The 16,619-nt window shown below is 40.5% G+C and overlaps 1 protein-coding gene across 2 annotated transcripts in view; it reads right to left on the bottom strand.

Moving 5' to 3' along the window:
- RASGRP3 (RAS guanyl releasing protein 3) overlaps window positions 1–16,254 on the bottom strand; it is a 46,260-nt gene extending 30,006 nt beyond the window's left edge. Inside the window, exon 1 of one of the 2 annotated variants that reach the window (XM_065679928.1) lies at window positions 16,157–16,254. The gene's annotated coding sequence lies outside the window, so the exon portion shown is untranslated. The remainder of the gene's footprint in view (window positions 1–16,156) is intronic. The other variant, XM_065679927.1, reaches the window with a different exon arrangement.
- Between the last annotated feature and the right edge of the window lie 365 nt (window positions 16,255–16,619).

The following is a 16,619-nucleotide window of genomic DNA, read 5'->3' as shown; positions in this document are numbered from 1 at the left end:
GGTTGGACGCGGCTTTGAGCAACTTGGTCTAGTGGAAGGTGTCCCTGACCATGGCAGGTGGTTTGGAACTGGATTGTTTTTAAGTTCCCTTTCAACCCAAACTATTCTGTGACTCTATGACAGACCTAGCTGTAGAGTCCTGCAGGGCTCAAGCTGCTCTAAGTACGCAACAGTGTTTTGCTTGGAAAATCTTCAAAAGATACCATTCAATGAAAGATACAAGTCTTAGGAGGAATGGCTGAGGGAATTGCAGTTGTATAGCTGGAGAAAAGAAAGCTCAGGGGAGACCTTATCCTTCTCTGCAACTACCTGAAAGGAGGCTGTAGTGAGGTGAGTGTCGGTCTCTTCTCCCAAGTAACAAGCAACAGAAAAAGAGGAAATGGCCTCAAGTTCCACCAGGGGAGGTTTAGATTGGATATTAGCAAAAAAATCTTCATCAAAAAGGTTGTCAAGGATTGGAAGAGGCTGCTCAGAGAAGTGGCGGAGAAACCATCCCTGGAGGTATTTAAAAGATGTGTAGATGTGGCACTTAGAGACATGGTTTAGTGGTGGACTTGGCAGTGCTAGGTTACTGGTTGGACTCAATGATCTTGAAGGTCTTTTCCAACCTAAGTGATTCTATGATTCTATACTATTTTAGATGGGTTCCTGCAGCCAAGTTCTTTATGGTCCAATCCAACAATTCGACCCGACACACTTTTTCCTGAAGCTAACAGAAGGACCCTACAGGAAATAAGCACAGCTCACTGAACCTGGTGTTTCCACAAGTCAGTGCACATGCTATTCTGCAGCCCAGGTAAGCCAACAGGAAACATGAGCAGAGAGGTGCAATCATTCAACCCTGCCCCATTTCTGCCTTCCTCCCAGCTTAAAGCAAGCACTTTCCTCTCTGTGAGCTTGGTGGTGCAGACCCCCCTCTTGAAGGAACACATCTGCTTTCCAGGAATCTTGCAGAGCTCTTATTTGCCATGAATCAGTGGAAAACTATTCCTTTCACAAAACAGTAAGTAGTCAGAGCACTCACCTGAGAAATAGGGGAAGGTGGGTACACAGCAGATTTGAACCCATGCTTAGCATTCTAGCAGAAAACATCCTAGCAATTGTCTCTGGGGCTAAGCTGGGCAGCCTCAACCCCTCCTGCTAGAGCTGTGCCATCACACAACACACGAGTTGTCTGAAGTAGACCAGAGAGGGAATACAGGGAGATTTGTCTCTCTAACCTGAAGGTCAGGCCACATGTGAGCCAGGGTTACCCTATGTTCAGTGTTTCTTCCCAAGACTGTTTATGTATTTGAAGCGAAAAAGTAAGCAGAGCATGTGCTTTGTTTACTTGCTTTGAGAGTTAGCCAGCAGCTAAGCACTGTTCTTCATGATCACAACTCTGTTCTTTGCCACCTTTTGCTAGAATCCCGCTTTGTGTATATTTGTCCTTTTCGACCATCCCCAAATCCTTCTCTAAGTGCTTAAATGACTGGCTTGATTTTTCATGGAGGCAGCTATTTAGCTTTTCCAACTTCATCTGACTTAGGATTTTTAGAAGAGAAAAATACAATAAATTTCACATTGGCTATTAAAAGATATTTTTTAGTCAGCTCTTCAAAAATATAACAGAGAAAGGCTGTTGCATTTTCTGCATATCCCTTGAAAATTACTGAGCATGAAATGGGGGTGGGGGAAGAGATTTGATGTGGCTTTTCAGTTTTGTTAGAATTACCATCCTCCATAATATATAACATAGCAGAGTACAATCTGTCTTCTGCTGGGAACACTATAGAGGTAGCCATATAGTAATAACAAATAGCAGGATTCTTTCCAAATTATATGACAACTACTTAGGCAGTTGCTAGATCTAGATATCTAACTAGTAGATATCCTGATGTTACAGTAGTACTCCCTCAAACAGCCCATCTGACCAATAAGTTTTATTCTCATAATGCTTTTAAAAGAAGAATAACATGTTTCCACTGGAGAAAAGAGAACTGGTGGACTGGGGCTAAGCTACATATCTACAGTTCAGTTAAACCCTGATATCACATCTCTTGGCTGCGGACTCCAACAACCACATCCATTACATCATTATTTGTATAATTAAGCACTGCTGTTCTACTAGAACAATAAACATCTTGTCTTTATCATGCCACAGTGGCATCCAACCACATCACCAGCTCTAGTGATGGAGGAGCAAAATACAGCTATAAATTTCACTGACATAAATTAAATAAATTATGTTCTGATAGTTCAATACAAGAGAAGCACAAATAGAAAAAAGAAAATAAAATCCTAGCAGAGCTTTTCAACATGTAAAGAAGTAAACACTTTTGAAATAAGCAGTTACTATTAAAAAACTTATTGGCAAATGTGCAGTCGGATTTCAAAATAAAGATAACCTAGAAAATCTCTGCCCTCAGGTGCTTCTCAGCATGTCTGAATTATCAGTCCTATTGGGTTTACTGTGGTTAAGAGAGGCTATATTAAGGACACAGGAGACACACAATCCACCACAGCCACCCATTCTCATTTCTTAATCAGGCCACTTGAAATTACAATCTCCACTGCAAGTCTTGCTGGTAATCTGCCACATGCTGGGAAGAGATTTCAGGGTGATACTCAGGGATGGGTGAAGGCTAGGGCAGTAGGAATACGATCAATAGATACCTTAGCACTTACCCAAAGCCTAAGGCTCTGTCTAAAGGACCCCCTTAATTTATGTAATATTCCTATGAACCATGTCATGATATCAGTCATGTCATAGAATCATAGAATACTCAGCGTTGGAAAGGACCTTAAGATCATCTAGTTCCAACCCCCCTACCATGGGCAGGGACACCTCACACTAAACCATCCCACCCAAGGCTCTGTCCAGCGTGGCCTTGAACACTGCCAGGGATGGAGCATTCACAACTTCCCTGGGCAACCCATTCCAGTGCCTCACCACCCTAACAGGAAAGAATTTCCTCCTTATATCCAATCTAAATTTCCCCTGTTTAAGTTTCAACCCATTACCCCTTGTTCTATCACTATAGTCCCTAATGAAGAGTCCCTCCCCAGCATCCTTATAGCCCCACTTCAGATACTGGAAGGCTGCTCTGAGGTCCCCACGCAGCCTTCTCTTCTCCAGGCTGAACAGCCCCAACTTTCTCAGCCTGTCTTTATACGGGAGGTGCTCCAGCCCCTGATCATCCTCATGGCCCTCCTCTGGACTTGTTCCAACAGTTCCATGTCCTTTTTATGTTGAGGACACCAGAACTGTACACGGTACTCCAGGTGAGGTCTCACAAGAGCAGAGTAGAGGGGCATACCTTATTTCATCAAATATTACCATTATGGGATATGCACTTTCCTACTTAGGGGGAAACAGAAACATCTGCAATGATATGCCCTGGAGTTAGAAGTTTGTGACAGCTTGAACTACAAAACATAAGAGTCCGTCCCTTCCTTGATGGTCCCTCTTGCCTTCACCCCAACTGCCACATGCACACAGACAGTTACTTTGAGCAGATGGCTTTCCCCTAGTACTCTTATGCACTATAATTACATTTTGTGTTCAACATTTTGGAAGTCTTGAGTTGGCATTACTGTGGACTGTCTTGATAGATGTATTTGAAAAAAGCATGTAGGTTTTGAGCTCTTGAGACAGCTGTGGTCAGGTGTAATACATTAGTTTTTCAAAGGACACTCTGCCAGCAAACTTCTGGTCTTATGCAAAGCACCAAGTGGTGTGAACAGAGTGGGCAACATGCAGCCAAGTTCTAAATGTTGGCTACTGTAGTCAATAAAACCAAAAGACACGACTTTACTGCTGGAGGTTACTAAAGGGAGGTCCACAGGGAGGTCCACACCTACCGGCTATGGCAGTTTAACTAATATTAAAATGTCAAGCCAGCACAAATACTTGTGTGGGCACTTTCACGTGGATTTCAAGCAATTTCTATTGGTTACAGGCCCAAGCTAAACCAATAAGTTGGGTTTAAATAGGCTTAAATTTGACATACAGAGAAATATTTACATAGCTAAATGAAATTTAAACAGCTTTTTAGCTAAGCCAAAGTAAATGTATATGTAGCATTTTTCCAATTAATTGAAAGTGGGCTATTTTCCTTCTACTTAGGGACAATAAATAGAGCCACACGCAAATAGCTCAACTTTGACACAGAGGCACCTCTATGGGTCTCAGTTTATCCATAAACTTTCCAGAGGTCTGCACACAGGAGACTCATATTCTTTATAAGATTAGGACATTCTTGGGAGTTTAAGTAAGCCAGACCTCCCCTCATTTCCCCCCTCCTCCAAGCCTACACAACACATCGTTGAATGCTTGCATTAAACAGCTTCCACCTAGCTGCTGGAGAAGAAGTGCTAAATGTGAGCAACTGGACAGGGAGATCAGATCAGGAGCAGTATGCAGAAAAAGAAGCCAAGAAGAAATTGAGAGTCTCATGAGAAGGCTTAAGGATTTATCTTTAAGATTTAACGCCCCTTGCTATACCTTCTTCCTTTATTCTGTGTTGCTCATGTCCATGGCAAGCTCCTCAGGACAGAGTTCATCTGCCACCCTGTAGATGTAGCGTAGGTTCTCACAATGAGACCCTTTCTTGTGATTAGTATAATTACCATAATAAGAATCCCAGTGGGACACAGGATGGCTGCACCTTTGCCTACACAGGTGCAATCGAGACTTCTGTTTGGGCTCAAGTCAACATAGGTCTTTGGCTGCCTATGCATGAAGCTCCTGCAGGCTTTTTTCTCCAGGCTATCAAATACTTCTTGTAGGTGGTCAGTACCAGTTTATTTATTACAATACAGGCAAGTCCATTTCTAGAAAACTCTGAGCAATATGCGGTTAGACTTCTTCAGTGTCTGACATATGCTGAAGCTGTGCTAGGCAGGAAAAGGCAGTGATGTTGGGCTGTCAGGTAGCCTAATGCCACCCCTTCTGTCCCAGTCCATGACCTCAAGCATTACACGTAGCTGGCTGCAGGATGGCATATCTGGCTTACCGATGATGTTTGTCATGTGGAGTGAGGACACAAAGAATAGATTGTGGCACTGCCCCATGAATGCAAAATACAAGCCTTGCAGGGGCAGGAAGGCCTTGTGCTCATTCAGTACTCATTCACCTTTGCTACATACCTTCAGACAGTAGTTACACTACAAGCCACAGTAACTGGCTACACCTTATTACCTTGATTCATTTTTTTTTTTCCTGGATCAAAGGGGAAATTCAAAAGACTACACAGTACCTGAAAAGGGGAGAGGATGTGGAATTGTTAAATGTATACTACTGGTGGATGGCTAAAGCAAAAGCTCGTACCAATCACAGATGCTGCACAGGTGTTGTTAGTGGATTCACAGCACTACAGATCCCATGGGATAAAGTTTCACCTACTTCATTTGATTTGCCCATCCCAAAGCAGTGTCATCTCTGTAAAACTTACAAAACTTTAAACTTCATTGCCAATTAACATAAGTATTTAATTACTGGTTTGAGTATTGGGAAACAAAGAAGACAAACATTTAAACACCTTTCCTCCACTTTCCCAGGCTTGGCTTCACTCCAGACACCTCTCCTCCTCCCCTGTTACTGCTGCAGATTGCACCCTGTCCCTTCATTGAAGTAATGAGCAGTGCAGGATGTCAGGGTTGGTACATGGTAGTTTCTCTCAGCTGCTCCTTCCTTCTTACTCTTGTCCTGTGCTACAGCATGGGTCCTCTATGGGCCATAGTCCCTTAAGAGGTGTACAGGCTCTGGCATGGGCTTATCCACATGCCACAGTCCCTTCAGGGAAGTACCTGATCTTCCACAAAGCACCTCCTCAACCTCTTACCTTTTTATTCCCTTTGTCCTTCCCTTCTCCTCTCCATTCCCTTTTCTCTCCATGTTCCCTCTTCCTCAACATTTTCTGCCTTTTCTTCAATACATTTTCACAGAGGTGCCATCAACTTGGCTGATGGGCTCAGCTGAGCTGTCACCTGCAATGGGTCCCTTGCAAAGACAGCTGGAAGTAGCGGTGTCCAAAACAGGGTAGCCCTCAGTCTCCTCCCACAGGTGACATGACTGCAGTCTCTCTGATGCCAAAACCTTGTCATTTACGTCCAATATAGCCTCTAAGGGATGAGCATTTGTCACCTTAGCACAAAGGTATGCAAGTTACAAATTGTCAAAATGTATTTCATTGTGTTTAATTTTGAGATAAGTGTCCACTGAGCTAAGTATTTACTTTTGGGTCATCATAGGTCACCAATTAACATAAGAAGGTTATTATAAATGATTTCAGGGCCTAGACATGTACTTTTCTAGAGGAACAGAGGTTAAGTGAATAGGACCATAGGTAAGAAACCAACTGGATATATGGATCCACTCATATACACTACCAAACTACTGGAGCCACATAATGCCTTGTAGAAGTTCATCTGGGGTACAATACACGCTGGCCAAACACAAAAGAGAAGCTGAGAGAAACCATGAGGAATGCTAATGGACAGGCAGATGGGCAAATACCTCTGGTAATCTGAAAGCTGCTTGATTAAGGCTTGAGCTGCTTAGACAGCATTTTTTTTAGCATTCTCATCTCTTTCTGTGAAATATAATCAAGATGACTTCAGAGACAACAGAACCCCCCAGGTTTCCTCATTTGTAACCTTCTAAAATAATGGAGAACTTGATAACTGGACCTGTAAAAGCAACAAAGGTTTTATTTTCAATTGCAATTCTAGCATTTTATGGAATTGGTTATCTACCATACTTCTTTGTCCCATGCACTTCTACATTTGTTTTCTCAATTTACTGTGTGGATATTTACTGCTACAACTGTAACTCCAGCTAATAATGGCAGTGAAATCTGAACATACATCCTTGAGTTGTTCCAAGTACGATCATTATGACATCTTACTTCCACTTTCCATGGGTCTAGGTAGTACAATTGCTCAGAATACATGAGGTTAAAAGGAAGAGCTAAAGGAAGACTGAAACTTTCAGCCACACTTCTAGTAGATTTGTTACAAAAATTGTTCTTCTACTCCCAGTAAAGCAAAAATAAAATTACAAATACCAGGCATTTGTTTAATGTGTATGACACCAGGGGACACAGCTCCTCTGGGAATCTTTGCCCTTCAGACGTGTTAGAGATCTCCAGCACCACTGGGAGAGGACAGCTAACAGGAAGAGTTCACATACACTACTAACTCAATCTTTTTTTCAGAAACCAAATCAATACACTGTCAATACCTCTTACAAGTTATACTACTGCCTGTAAGCCTTCAGAGAAACTCTTGGCAAGTACCTTGGCTACTCAGGCTTGCGTACAACTCCTTACAGCCTTTCATAGTTATGACTGCTTTGTTAATGGAGTCACATAGGTCAAGTTAGAGGAAAAAGAACACCTTATCAATATATATTCTTGTCTGATTACACCGTTATGTGCCTTTAATGAGACTGGACCAGCTCAAGAAAGAGTATTTTTGTAGCTAGTTAAAAAACCCCTAAAACTATGGGGAAATAACAGCCTTTCAGTTCTGAAAGACAAAGACCCAGTATATTTATTATCATATGTTACACATTATTTTAATATTTTATTATTATTTACCTTTCCCAGCTATAGTGTCTTAAAGCCAAGCTGGGAAAATCGCATTTATTTATTAATTTGATTACTAAGAAATCCTGGGCCCTATTTAATTAGACCTTTTGATATATTCAGCTTGGAGATCTATATTTTCCTCCCATACAGCTTATTTTGTCTTCTTCTTAACTAAGCTAAAATTCTTCTATAGTAGCAGAATCCCTGGGCAGTGTCTTTTTTGAAGGTGTTAAATCTTCCAAGAGTTATGACAGCTTGAAGGGTCAGTACTGCTTTCAGTTTCACACCACTTTGCCACCAATTTTAAGGCAAAGAAGAACCACAACAGCCTCTAACTCGTATTAAAATTTACTAAGTTTGGTATCAAGGTTCTTGTCTGATAAACCCATGGCTTCCAAATTAATTTTCCCTTGAAAGAAACTTTTTCAGTCCATATAATTCTGTAATTTCCAGTTATTTTCCATTGTAGACTAACTGCTCACGGGACAATACTTTCTAGGCCCACACTGGCAGACAGCCTCATTGCAAACATCTGTGCCACATACTATAATGATGCCACAAGAATTACAGACACATATGGAGCTTCTTAAGCACGTCAAGCTCTACAGGCTTGTGCTGATCACCCAGACAATAGAGGTTATAGCCAAGTATCCCAAAGAGCAGGTTGTTAAAACACATCCCCTCTTTCCTTTTCTGTCTCTGCAGCTATGTTGTATCAAGAAAAGATAAATTATTCGCAGTCACAGATACCAGTGAAGGGAGACTTCAGCACTTTCTAAGTACCTGCTATCATCTCTAGCACCAATGAATATATCGGATTTCCCATTCTTTCTGGTTTCTAGCATTCCCCCAACTGAAGAATACCTGCAGTTACTTTACATCTCATAAAAGCAAAACTATCACCTTGTGAAGAGGGGAGGTTAAGTGTGTGTTTATTTTTTCTTCTTCAGCCCTGTTATCCCATGTGTTACCTCACTTCTCTCCCCATAAATTCACAACCTATACCTATCCTGGTGTGAGAAGTTGTCTCCTGTGTAGCAAGAGCAGTTTTACTTCTGACCTTTCCTCCTGTGACTACAATCAAAACATAGGTCGGCTTCAGAAATATCTTGACCACACATTTACAGCCTGGGAAGTACTTATCAGTGCAGTAAATTGAGGGCAGCAACTGGCAAAACAATAAAGGCAGGAAGAGGCTTTAAGTAATGGGAAGCTGGATGTCTGAGATGGAGTAAGACTGAGTTAAAAGGACAGGGGCAGGACAGAATTTTGGCTCCTTTTGCTCATTTGGCTGTTAAGGCAGATTTCTAATGGCACCGTTCTTCATTTTCCCTTTGATGAATGGTTCACATGTAACTGCTGTTTGCCCACAAAAGTGCTAATAGGCCTCAGACAAGGAGAGAGACTAGACCAGTTGCTAATGGCCAGTAATCCTTCTCACTCCCTGGTGGCATCTTCTCATTCATTTGAGAGCAGTTGCTCTTTAAAGAGGAGGCAAATTAAAACGGTACACTAGAAAACACTGACAGACACACATGCCAGTAGACAGACCTGCTGCGTGATCCTAGGAACTCATGCAAATTGCTGTCTATTGCACACCCACATGAACTAGGGATGCCTGACTTGCCTTGTGCAGTGCTATGGTTTTGCATCTGAAATCACTGATGACTCACAACTCACATGCAACCAGGCATGCAAAAAGGCTGGTAGAGTAAAAATACAGCTTGGAGGCGAGGAGAGATCCAGCAACTGTCTTTGCGAAATTCTGTCAGCAGATGCTGGACATCAAAATAATAAACAGTTCCTTACATCTGATTATTTTATATGAGTTTCCCTTGGGAAGATAGGTAAAACAATAACAGCTTCAGATTTTTTAATGATGAAAAGAAAATATTTTAACACAGGCATACACTGTTCCTTAAGCCAGTTCAGAGGCTTTTGAAAGAGTAAGCCTCCAACAGAGAAGAACATGGAGAGCTTATTTGCTTTTTGTAGTGTGTGTGACTAGATTTTGTACTTTAATTCAGAGGTAACAAAGCAACTGTCAGTCAGCTGACTAAACCTTGTTTTCTTACTAAGCAATCTACTAAGAAACACACACTGGTTAGTACAATCATATGAAGACACACAGCAAACCTCTAAAACTGTTTACAATATAAGAAGAAGTCTACAGAGTACAGGATATGAAAACAGCGTCATCACAGTCGGTTCCTATATCCAAGCCTTTGGAACAGAGTAAGTTTTATTAATAACCGTGTACTTTCTGAACAATAAGACAATTTGCAGCCAACAAGTTAAATGTCTTCTTTAAAAACAGAGTAATGGCAACACAGAAATTTCTCATTAAAAGACTTGAAATAAGCTCATCTGCAGAGGGTGCTATATATAAAAATATACATAACAGCAAGACAATTAGAAAAAGAGGAAGTAGCAATGTAAAAAAAAAATCTATCTCAAAAAAAATTAAAAATAGGAAGAGCATCTTACAGCCCCTGCCTTAGTAAGTAACACATTAAACAAGTAACTTTGATCCTTAGTTTGCTAATATTATTTTGGTAGTTAAAAATTTATTATATGAAAGAATATTTAACACAGGATTGCAGCTACACAAATAGCCCACTTCCACAATCACAGAACACATTGCTACAACAGGACTTCAGAGAAACATCTTACTGCAACCCACTGGCTAAATTTACAATGCTCATGTCTCACGATGCAACACTCTCTAAAGCTCATGTATTTGTAATGCAACCTATATTTTCTACCTAAAAGAGTAAGATCTGTGGAAAACCCCAAAATACATACTTTGAAGAGGTGCTATGCCAAAGATGCACCATTATTTGGAAAGCAAGAGAAGTTGCTGCAGCTGTAACAGCTGAGAATCACATACTTGACCATCCATCTTTCTGGCTCTGGAGATAAAGACCCTTCAGTTAATTGGTAGCATAACACCTTTGCAGTGGCCGGATTAGGCCATCCCAAATACCTGTTGCCCTCATGAGTAACCTAGGAGACACTTATTAAATTCATCCAAGCCTGTTTGCTTTGTTTTTATAGAGGAAAATCCTTAGCATGTATTTATCAAATTTAAGGAGTTTACCAGAATTTCCTGATCATAACTCCAATAAGGATTAAAAAGAAGGAAAAAAAATCCTGTGGCTATGTGGCAAAGCTAATAGTAAGTGAAAAAAGTGGTCAAGTAAGGTGGGAAATTAAAGAGAGTGAGGTGTGAGGAAGGTCTTGATCTAGAAGCTGAGATAGAGGCTTAGGGACTTGCTTTCCCTCCTCCAGTATTTATCATTGAAAGACTGACTGCTATTGCAGTCAGGTTTTCAAAACAGCTCTCTCCTTTTCAAGCTTACAGAAACATATAAAGCACTAGTATACCAGATAACCATGCCCAAGTCAAGTTTGCACCAAGTTTGGAATCATGGTAAATCAGCGCAGGAATTCCAAAAGGAGCAGATTTTGAAACACAGACATAAAGCAAACTCCAAGAGAGCCTTTATTTAAGTTATATTAATCTGAAACTCACCTCTCTTATTTTGGTTCTACAATGTGAGCTGAGATCTAAATCCAGCAGGATTAAGCACCCAAATCCTGACTCCCTTTCACCTCCAGGGCCAGACTCCAGAAGTGGGATTCTCAGCCTAGTCTCTCACTTCTCACCCCACCCCAGATGACTGCCTAGAGCTTTTAACCTCTCTCTGCATTTTAAATGTTAAAGTCTCCAAATGCCCAACAATGGGTTTGAGTATCCTTTCACAGTCAGCAATGCCAAGAAGCTGTGTTAAGCATCTGCTCATAACACCTGTCATCACATCACTCCTATATAGGCAGGTGCAGCTCTGGTGCTAAGCTCTTTATCCAAGACCTTTGAATGCTCCTTAAAGCTGTGAGAGGTACAGGATCAATTCTTCCCATTAGCAGAAAGATTGCAAACCTCCCATTGTCTTGGCTGAGACTACAGGGTATATTTACCACTCCCAGAACATCAGTGAAATACCACATTAAATGAAATAATGAAGTTTTTTTGGGCTACAGGGAGAAAGCAAGCAAGAGCATGACTGTATAATTTAAGGAGAAGAGTACTCACTCAAGAAGAGGTTGGGGGGGGGTGTGGTGGGGAAGAAAGTGAATTCCAGTTCCTGCCCCAATGCCTTCTTAAAAATACACACAGGCATTAGGGCAGGGCTTTGAAACCAAGAGTTTTAGGAAGGGTGGCAGCTGTTCCAGGAAGTATGTGTTCATGAATTTAGTAAAGCAGAGCATGAGTAAGCAAGCTAAAGTAGGCAAGACATCTTTAGCAGTGGAAGTTATTATTAGTCTTTTAATAAGGAAGCTATTTCATGAACGGTGTGATAAGGCTGGAATGTCATGGCTATTCTGATTCAGATGACAAAAATCACTATATATCCAGACAGTAAGTTGACTAAAGACCTAGTTCAGCAAAGATCTTCTGATGTAATTTTCCCCACCAGTAATAAATTCCATTATTTGCATACACTGTTTTTTTGCTTCCCACTAGCAACAACAGAAATTTCCAAACAAGCTCTAGATTCAAACACTGGGTCACAGCAAAACAATCAGAACTTACAAAGCATGCCATATGAGCCAGCACCAAGGTTATGAATTGGGTGGACCTAAATGAATTACAGGTTGTGAATGGAAATCTATCTGTAATAATGCTACTTCAAATTCATGAAGTTCAATTTGGTGAGACCAGAGTTTAAGCTGGACAAATGTTATGCCTCTTTAAAGAACATGACAAAGAATATAGCAACATGACAAAGAATATAGCAACATGACAAAGAATATACACAACTTTGGGTTATGTGTCAAAGGAAGACTCATCAAGAAGTTTAGCAAGCATACAAATACATTCTATATAAGTCATGTTCAATCTATTTGACCATATCATGCATGACTTACCTAAATATTAGCCTCTAAAACTGATTTCTACATTGAAAACCATCTACCTGTTTCAGGCATGGGGAGCAAAATATACTTCAAAAGGAATGGAAAATCCTCGCTCATCTTGGAGATGCACACACTTTCCACACTCCAGACTCTTCAGCACAAGCTCACCGCTACTCTGAGTGGAACATTTGTTTACATAGCAGGGGTTGAAAAGAGGCAGTTTTAACAGTAGCCGAAGGAGTTGTATATCGAAATGTATTGTTATAACATGTAGTATCAATATATATTAGCTACTGTTATATTAAGCTTGGTATGACTTTTGTGGTAGCCCAAAGCAGATATACTGTTGAATCACTAATATTAAATTTGTGTTAATTTATGATGATTTAGTAATTTTCTGTTTGCAAGAATTGAATATATCAAGTATCTGAACAAGAATAGCTCAGGTTTCACTAATTTTGCACAGATTATTATGCCTGGCAGGCTTTTGAGATGTTGAAGCCTTCTCCCCTTGCCTGAGAAACTCCAGATCATTAGTAAAGAGAATATGCATAAATCACAGGTTGGAGAGTACAATGTACAGACTGTCAAACCATTTCACCATTTGAATATGGTCGGAGGACTGTGCAGCAAGAGGAGCAGTTTTTCAGAGAAGTGAGACAGCAGATGGCCACCAAAACAACTAGAGTAATTCCCAAGGGTAATTGTATTTTCTGCTGAGCTATAAACACCAGTCATGTGGGTATTTCCACACGCCACACTTTGATCCTGACCACACAAACACTTAGAGAGAGGTAAGCTGAATTTTCTGATGGGACCACTCATGAGTTCAGCTCAGTAAGTAACTATGTGTTTGCAGTATTAGTCTTTGCATCTAAACTGGACTCACCAAGTCTGTTCTATTGAATTTGCCAGTGCTTGTTGCTGATACTCTTTTACCTTCACTACAAGAGAAAAGTTCTTCCCTGTCCCAATGCTTCTAGTCTTGTCTTCAGGTGGTTTTTAGATATGTTATACCAATAAGAAAACCTATTAATAAAAAAGTACTACTTCACTGGCTATTCACATTTAATAGAAAAAAACACAGACAAAAGCAATGAACAGCAAAAATCAGAAGACCTGAGAATTTGTTTCATCTTTTTTATTCGAACACTTGGGTATAAGACATTGCCATTCCTGACTCAAAGAGCAAATGTGAAAACAAGTCTATCAAATTTCGTAGTTCAAAGAGATGATAACACAAATACGTTAACAGCAAAACATTCTGTGCAAGTTGTTTAGAGTACCTGTACAAACGTTCTGCAGCCAGGCCTGGACAGATTAGGAAAAAAAGAAAACCACCTAAGTAACACTCCAGTACTTTTAAAAGTAGTTTCCTCCCTTTATTCAGGAACACCCTGGAAGTGGCTCCTCTGTATTATGGCATTTTCAACTAAAGACAGGGGCTGGCAAAACTGCAGCTACTTTTCAGCTAGATGTTTTGTTACAGAGAAGAAATATGCCCATTCAGAGAACTGTAAGGCTGCCCTGATCATTTCCTTTGAGTAAAGGAAAAGGATTTAACAGGAACCTTACATGGCTCTTCAGTGATACGAGTATGCACTGAACTTCTGCAGAGGGACAGCAATGGTCACACTGTTATTGAATCTCTTCTACTATGTAATAAAATAATTCCAGGATGAACAATTTCTCTTAGGTGCTGGACTTTCTGGTGATGTAACAATGGGAAATGCAAGGGCTGAGTCCTTCCCCAAACAAAGCATGCTGAAATTTAATTAAGGTACCTCATGTCTATGCCAACTTGCCTTGACTTACACGAACATAAAGAGGGGAATATTCCAAAAGCTGACCACTTGAGCAATTGTGGAAGGGATAGGGAAGGAGAAGGTACAACAGGAATGGTCTGAACTCCTATCTATTTTCTAGTGGATTAGGGGTTTTACTTGGGTTCAAAGCCTGGTCCTTCAACAGTCCTTTTCATCTGGCTGGGTAGTTTGCTTAACAGAGAAGACTGATCACAAACATAAAATGCATGTATGCAATGGATGCAAGCATACTGTCATTGTCTTACTGAAAATAAATTCCTACAGTTCTGAAGAAAAAGAAAGTTATTCTGGGACCAGAATAAAAAAGCAATAGTGGACCAGTTATTCCCCCTGCCCCACATGGGACAGACACCTAGAGAGGCCTGAGGGGCCCCCTGCAGCCAAGGTTCCCAGGGGATTTGAGGCTCCTGAGCACAAAGCCAGGCACCTCAGGGCCCTGTATGCCTGCTCCATTCACGGTGCCGTGCGCCATCAGTGCGGGAGGGCTGTAATGTAACCACAGCCTGATAGTACTTCAGCTCTTGGTTCAGAGGCAGTCTACCCTCAGACACACGGACAGGCAGGAAGCCAGGGAGACTTCTGATTTTGCGAACAATTGAAACTGATTGACATTTTCCTAAAAAATTTCCAGTTAACCGTCAAAGCCATAAACTATGGTTTAAAAGAAAAATAAAAATCTTCAGGGGGAAATAAAGTTTCTCTTTCTTACATGAGAAGTCTTTGAAAAAGGATTATTCTCTCCATCTTTAAAGGAGGGACCATATGATCCACTAAGCCTGCTAGTGTTTGCTCTTGGTCCTGTTCTGAAATTCAGGCTTTTTGACTTGATATACACCTTCCCCAACAGGGTCCAGCAATCTATACCTCTGCCCCTCTTTAACCTTCCCCAAAGCACCTGGCAGCCCTCAGTCTCATCATATATCAATCAAGCTCTATCACCCATTCGTTTGATCTCCTTCCTCCTAAGTCTTCCTCCAAAACCCTTAATTCACCTCTACATAAGTAACTGATCAAAAGTTCATTCATATATACATTGTATTCCAATTCTTGTGTTTCAAACCAAAACTTAAGACCATAACAGTCCAAAATTATCAGATGGGGGAAATCAATCATTCATAAAACAGAAACATAAAAAATGCAAGTATCCAAAAAGAAATTAAATTAAGAACTTAGACATATTTAGGAGACTCGGTCCCTGTTTTTAGAGAGGATTTTTTCAATCTTCACCATCTAATTATGTCTTATTACCCAGAATGACTTAACTACATCTTAATCAGTCTTCACTTAATCATATCTTCACCGTCTTTCTGTATTTCTCTGCTTCTACCCTTTTCTTTCCAAAAAAATCTTAGCATTCACCCCCAAAAAGAAACCAGCCATAAGCAACATTCTTCAGATTGATAACACTGTTTTGAGGGGACTACCTCCGTTAATTCCTTATATGTGTATTTGTAGGACAAATACCAAAATTGCTGTATACTCAAACTGCATCATTACCTATTGACTAGCTCTACAGAGAAAGGAAAATACATTTATCATAAACAACCTCTTCACTCCATCATCTGAGTAAATAAGCACCATCTTCCCTCCCTGGAAGAAAAGCTGTCTTACTCCCGCAAGAGCAAAACCAATGCTACTGTTAATCACAGGTCAGAAAAAAACAGGCATTCTGAGCATGAATGACTGCTTATCAATGAACTGACAAAAAATACACCTCATCCTTAAGTGTTTTTACGAAAGGTCTAGGATGAAAATAGGAAAACAGTGGCAGTTTAGAGTTAAAAAAAGCCAAAACAACAACACACCACCAAACCAAAAACACGGAAAATCACTTACTGTACTTGGTTCTGCAGAGGTATTCAACACAAACATCACCCTTCCTTGTCCAGCTGCCAAGTGCTAAAGCATGAAATGAGCAGCTGTTTCCTTCAAGCTGGGGCTGTGTGTCTTAACTAGTCACATGCCCCTCCTGATAAATCTCACTGCCGTGCCAGGAGGTCAGAATCTGAAGATCATTATCCCCCTTATTAGAAAATCCTTTTCATAACAGCAGCCTTTGCTAAAGCATTTTGCTGGAATGTGGTGCTATGTGTTCCATAACTTTTGTTTTTTTTTTTAATGACGAACACCAAACAGTAGATAAGCCTTAATCGACAGTAGGGGCAGCACAAATGGAAAGTTAAACACCTACCCTTTGATCTCTTCAGGTTTGTTTCTGACTTCACAATTTGCTGTATTTAAATTTAAACCATCAGAAACAGGACAATTTAGAACTCTGTGGCGGTCATAGCATCCTTAA

This window comes from Lathamus discolor, chromosome 5 (assembly GCF_037157495.1).
Source record: "Lathamus discolor isolate bLatDis1 chromosome 5, bLatDis1.hap1, whole genome shotgun sequence".
NCBI classification, from domain to species: Eukaryota; Metazoa; Chordata; class Aves; order Psittaciformes; family Psittacidae; genus Lathamus; species Lathamus discolor.
This window is presented reverse-complemented; position numbering and strand designations above follow the sequence as displayed.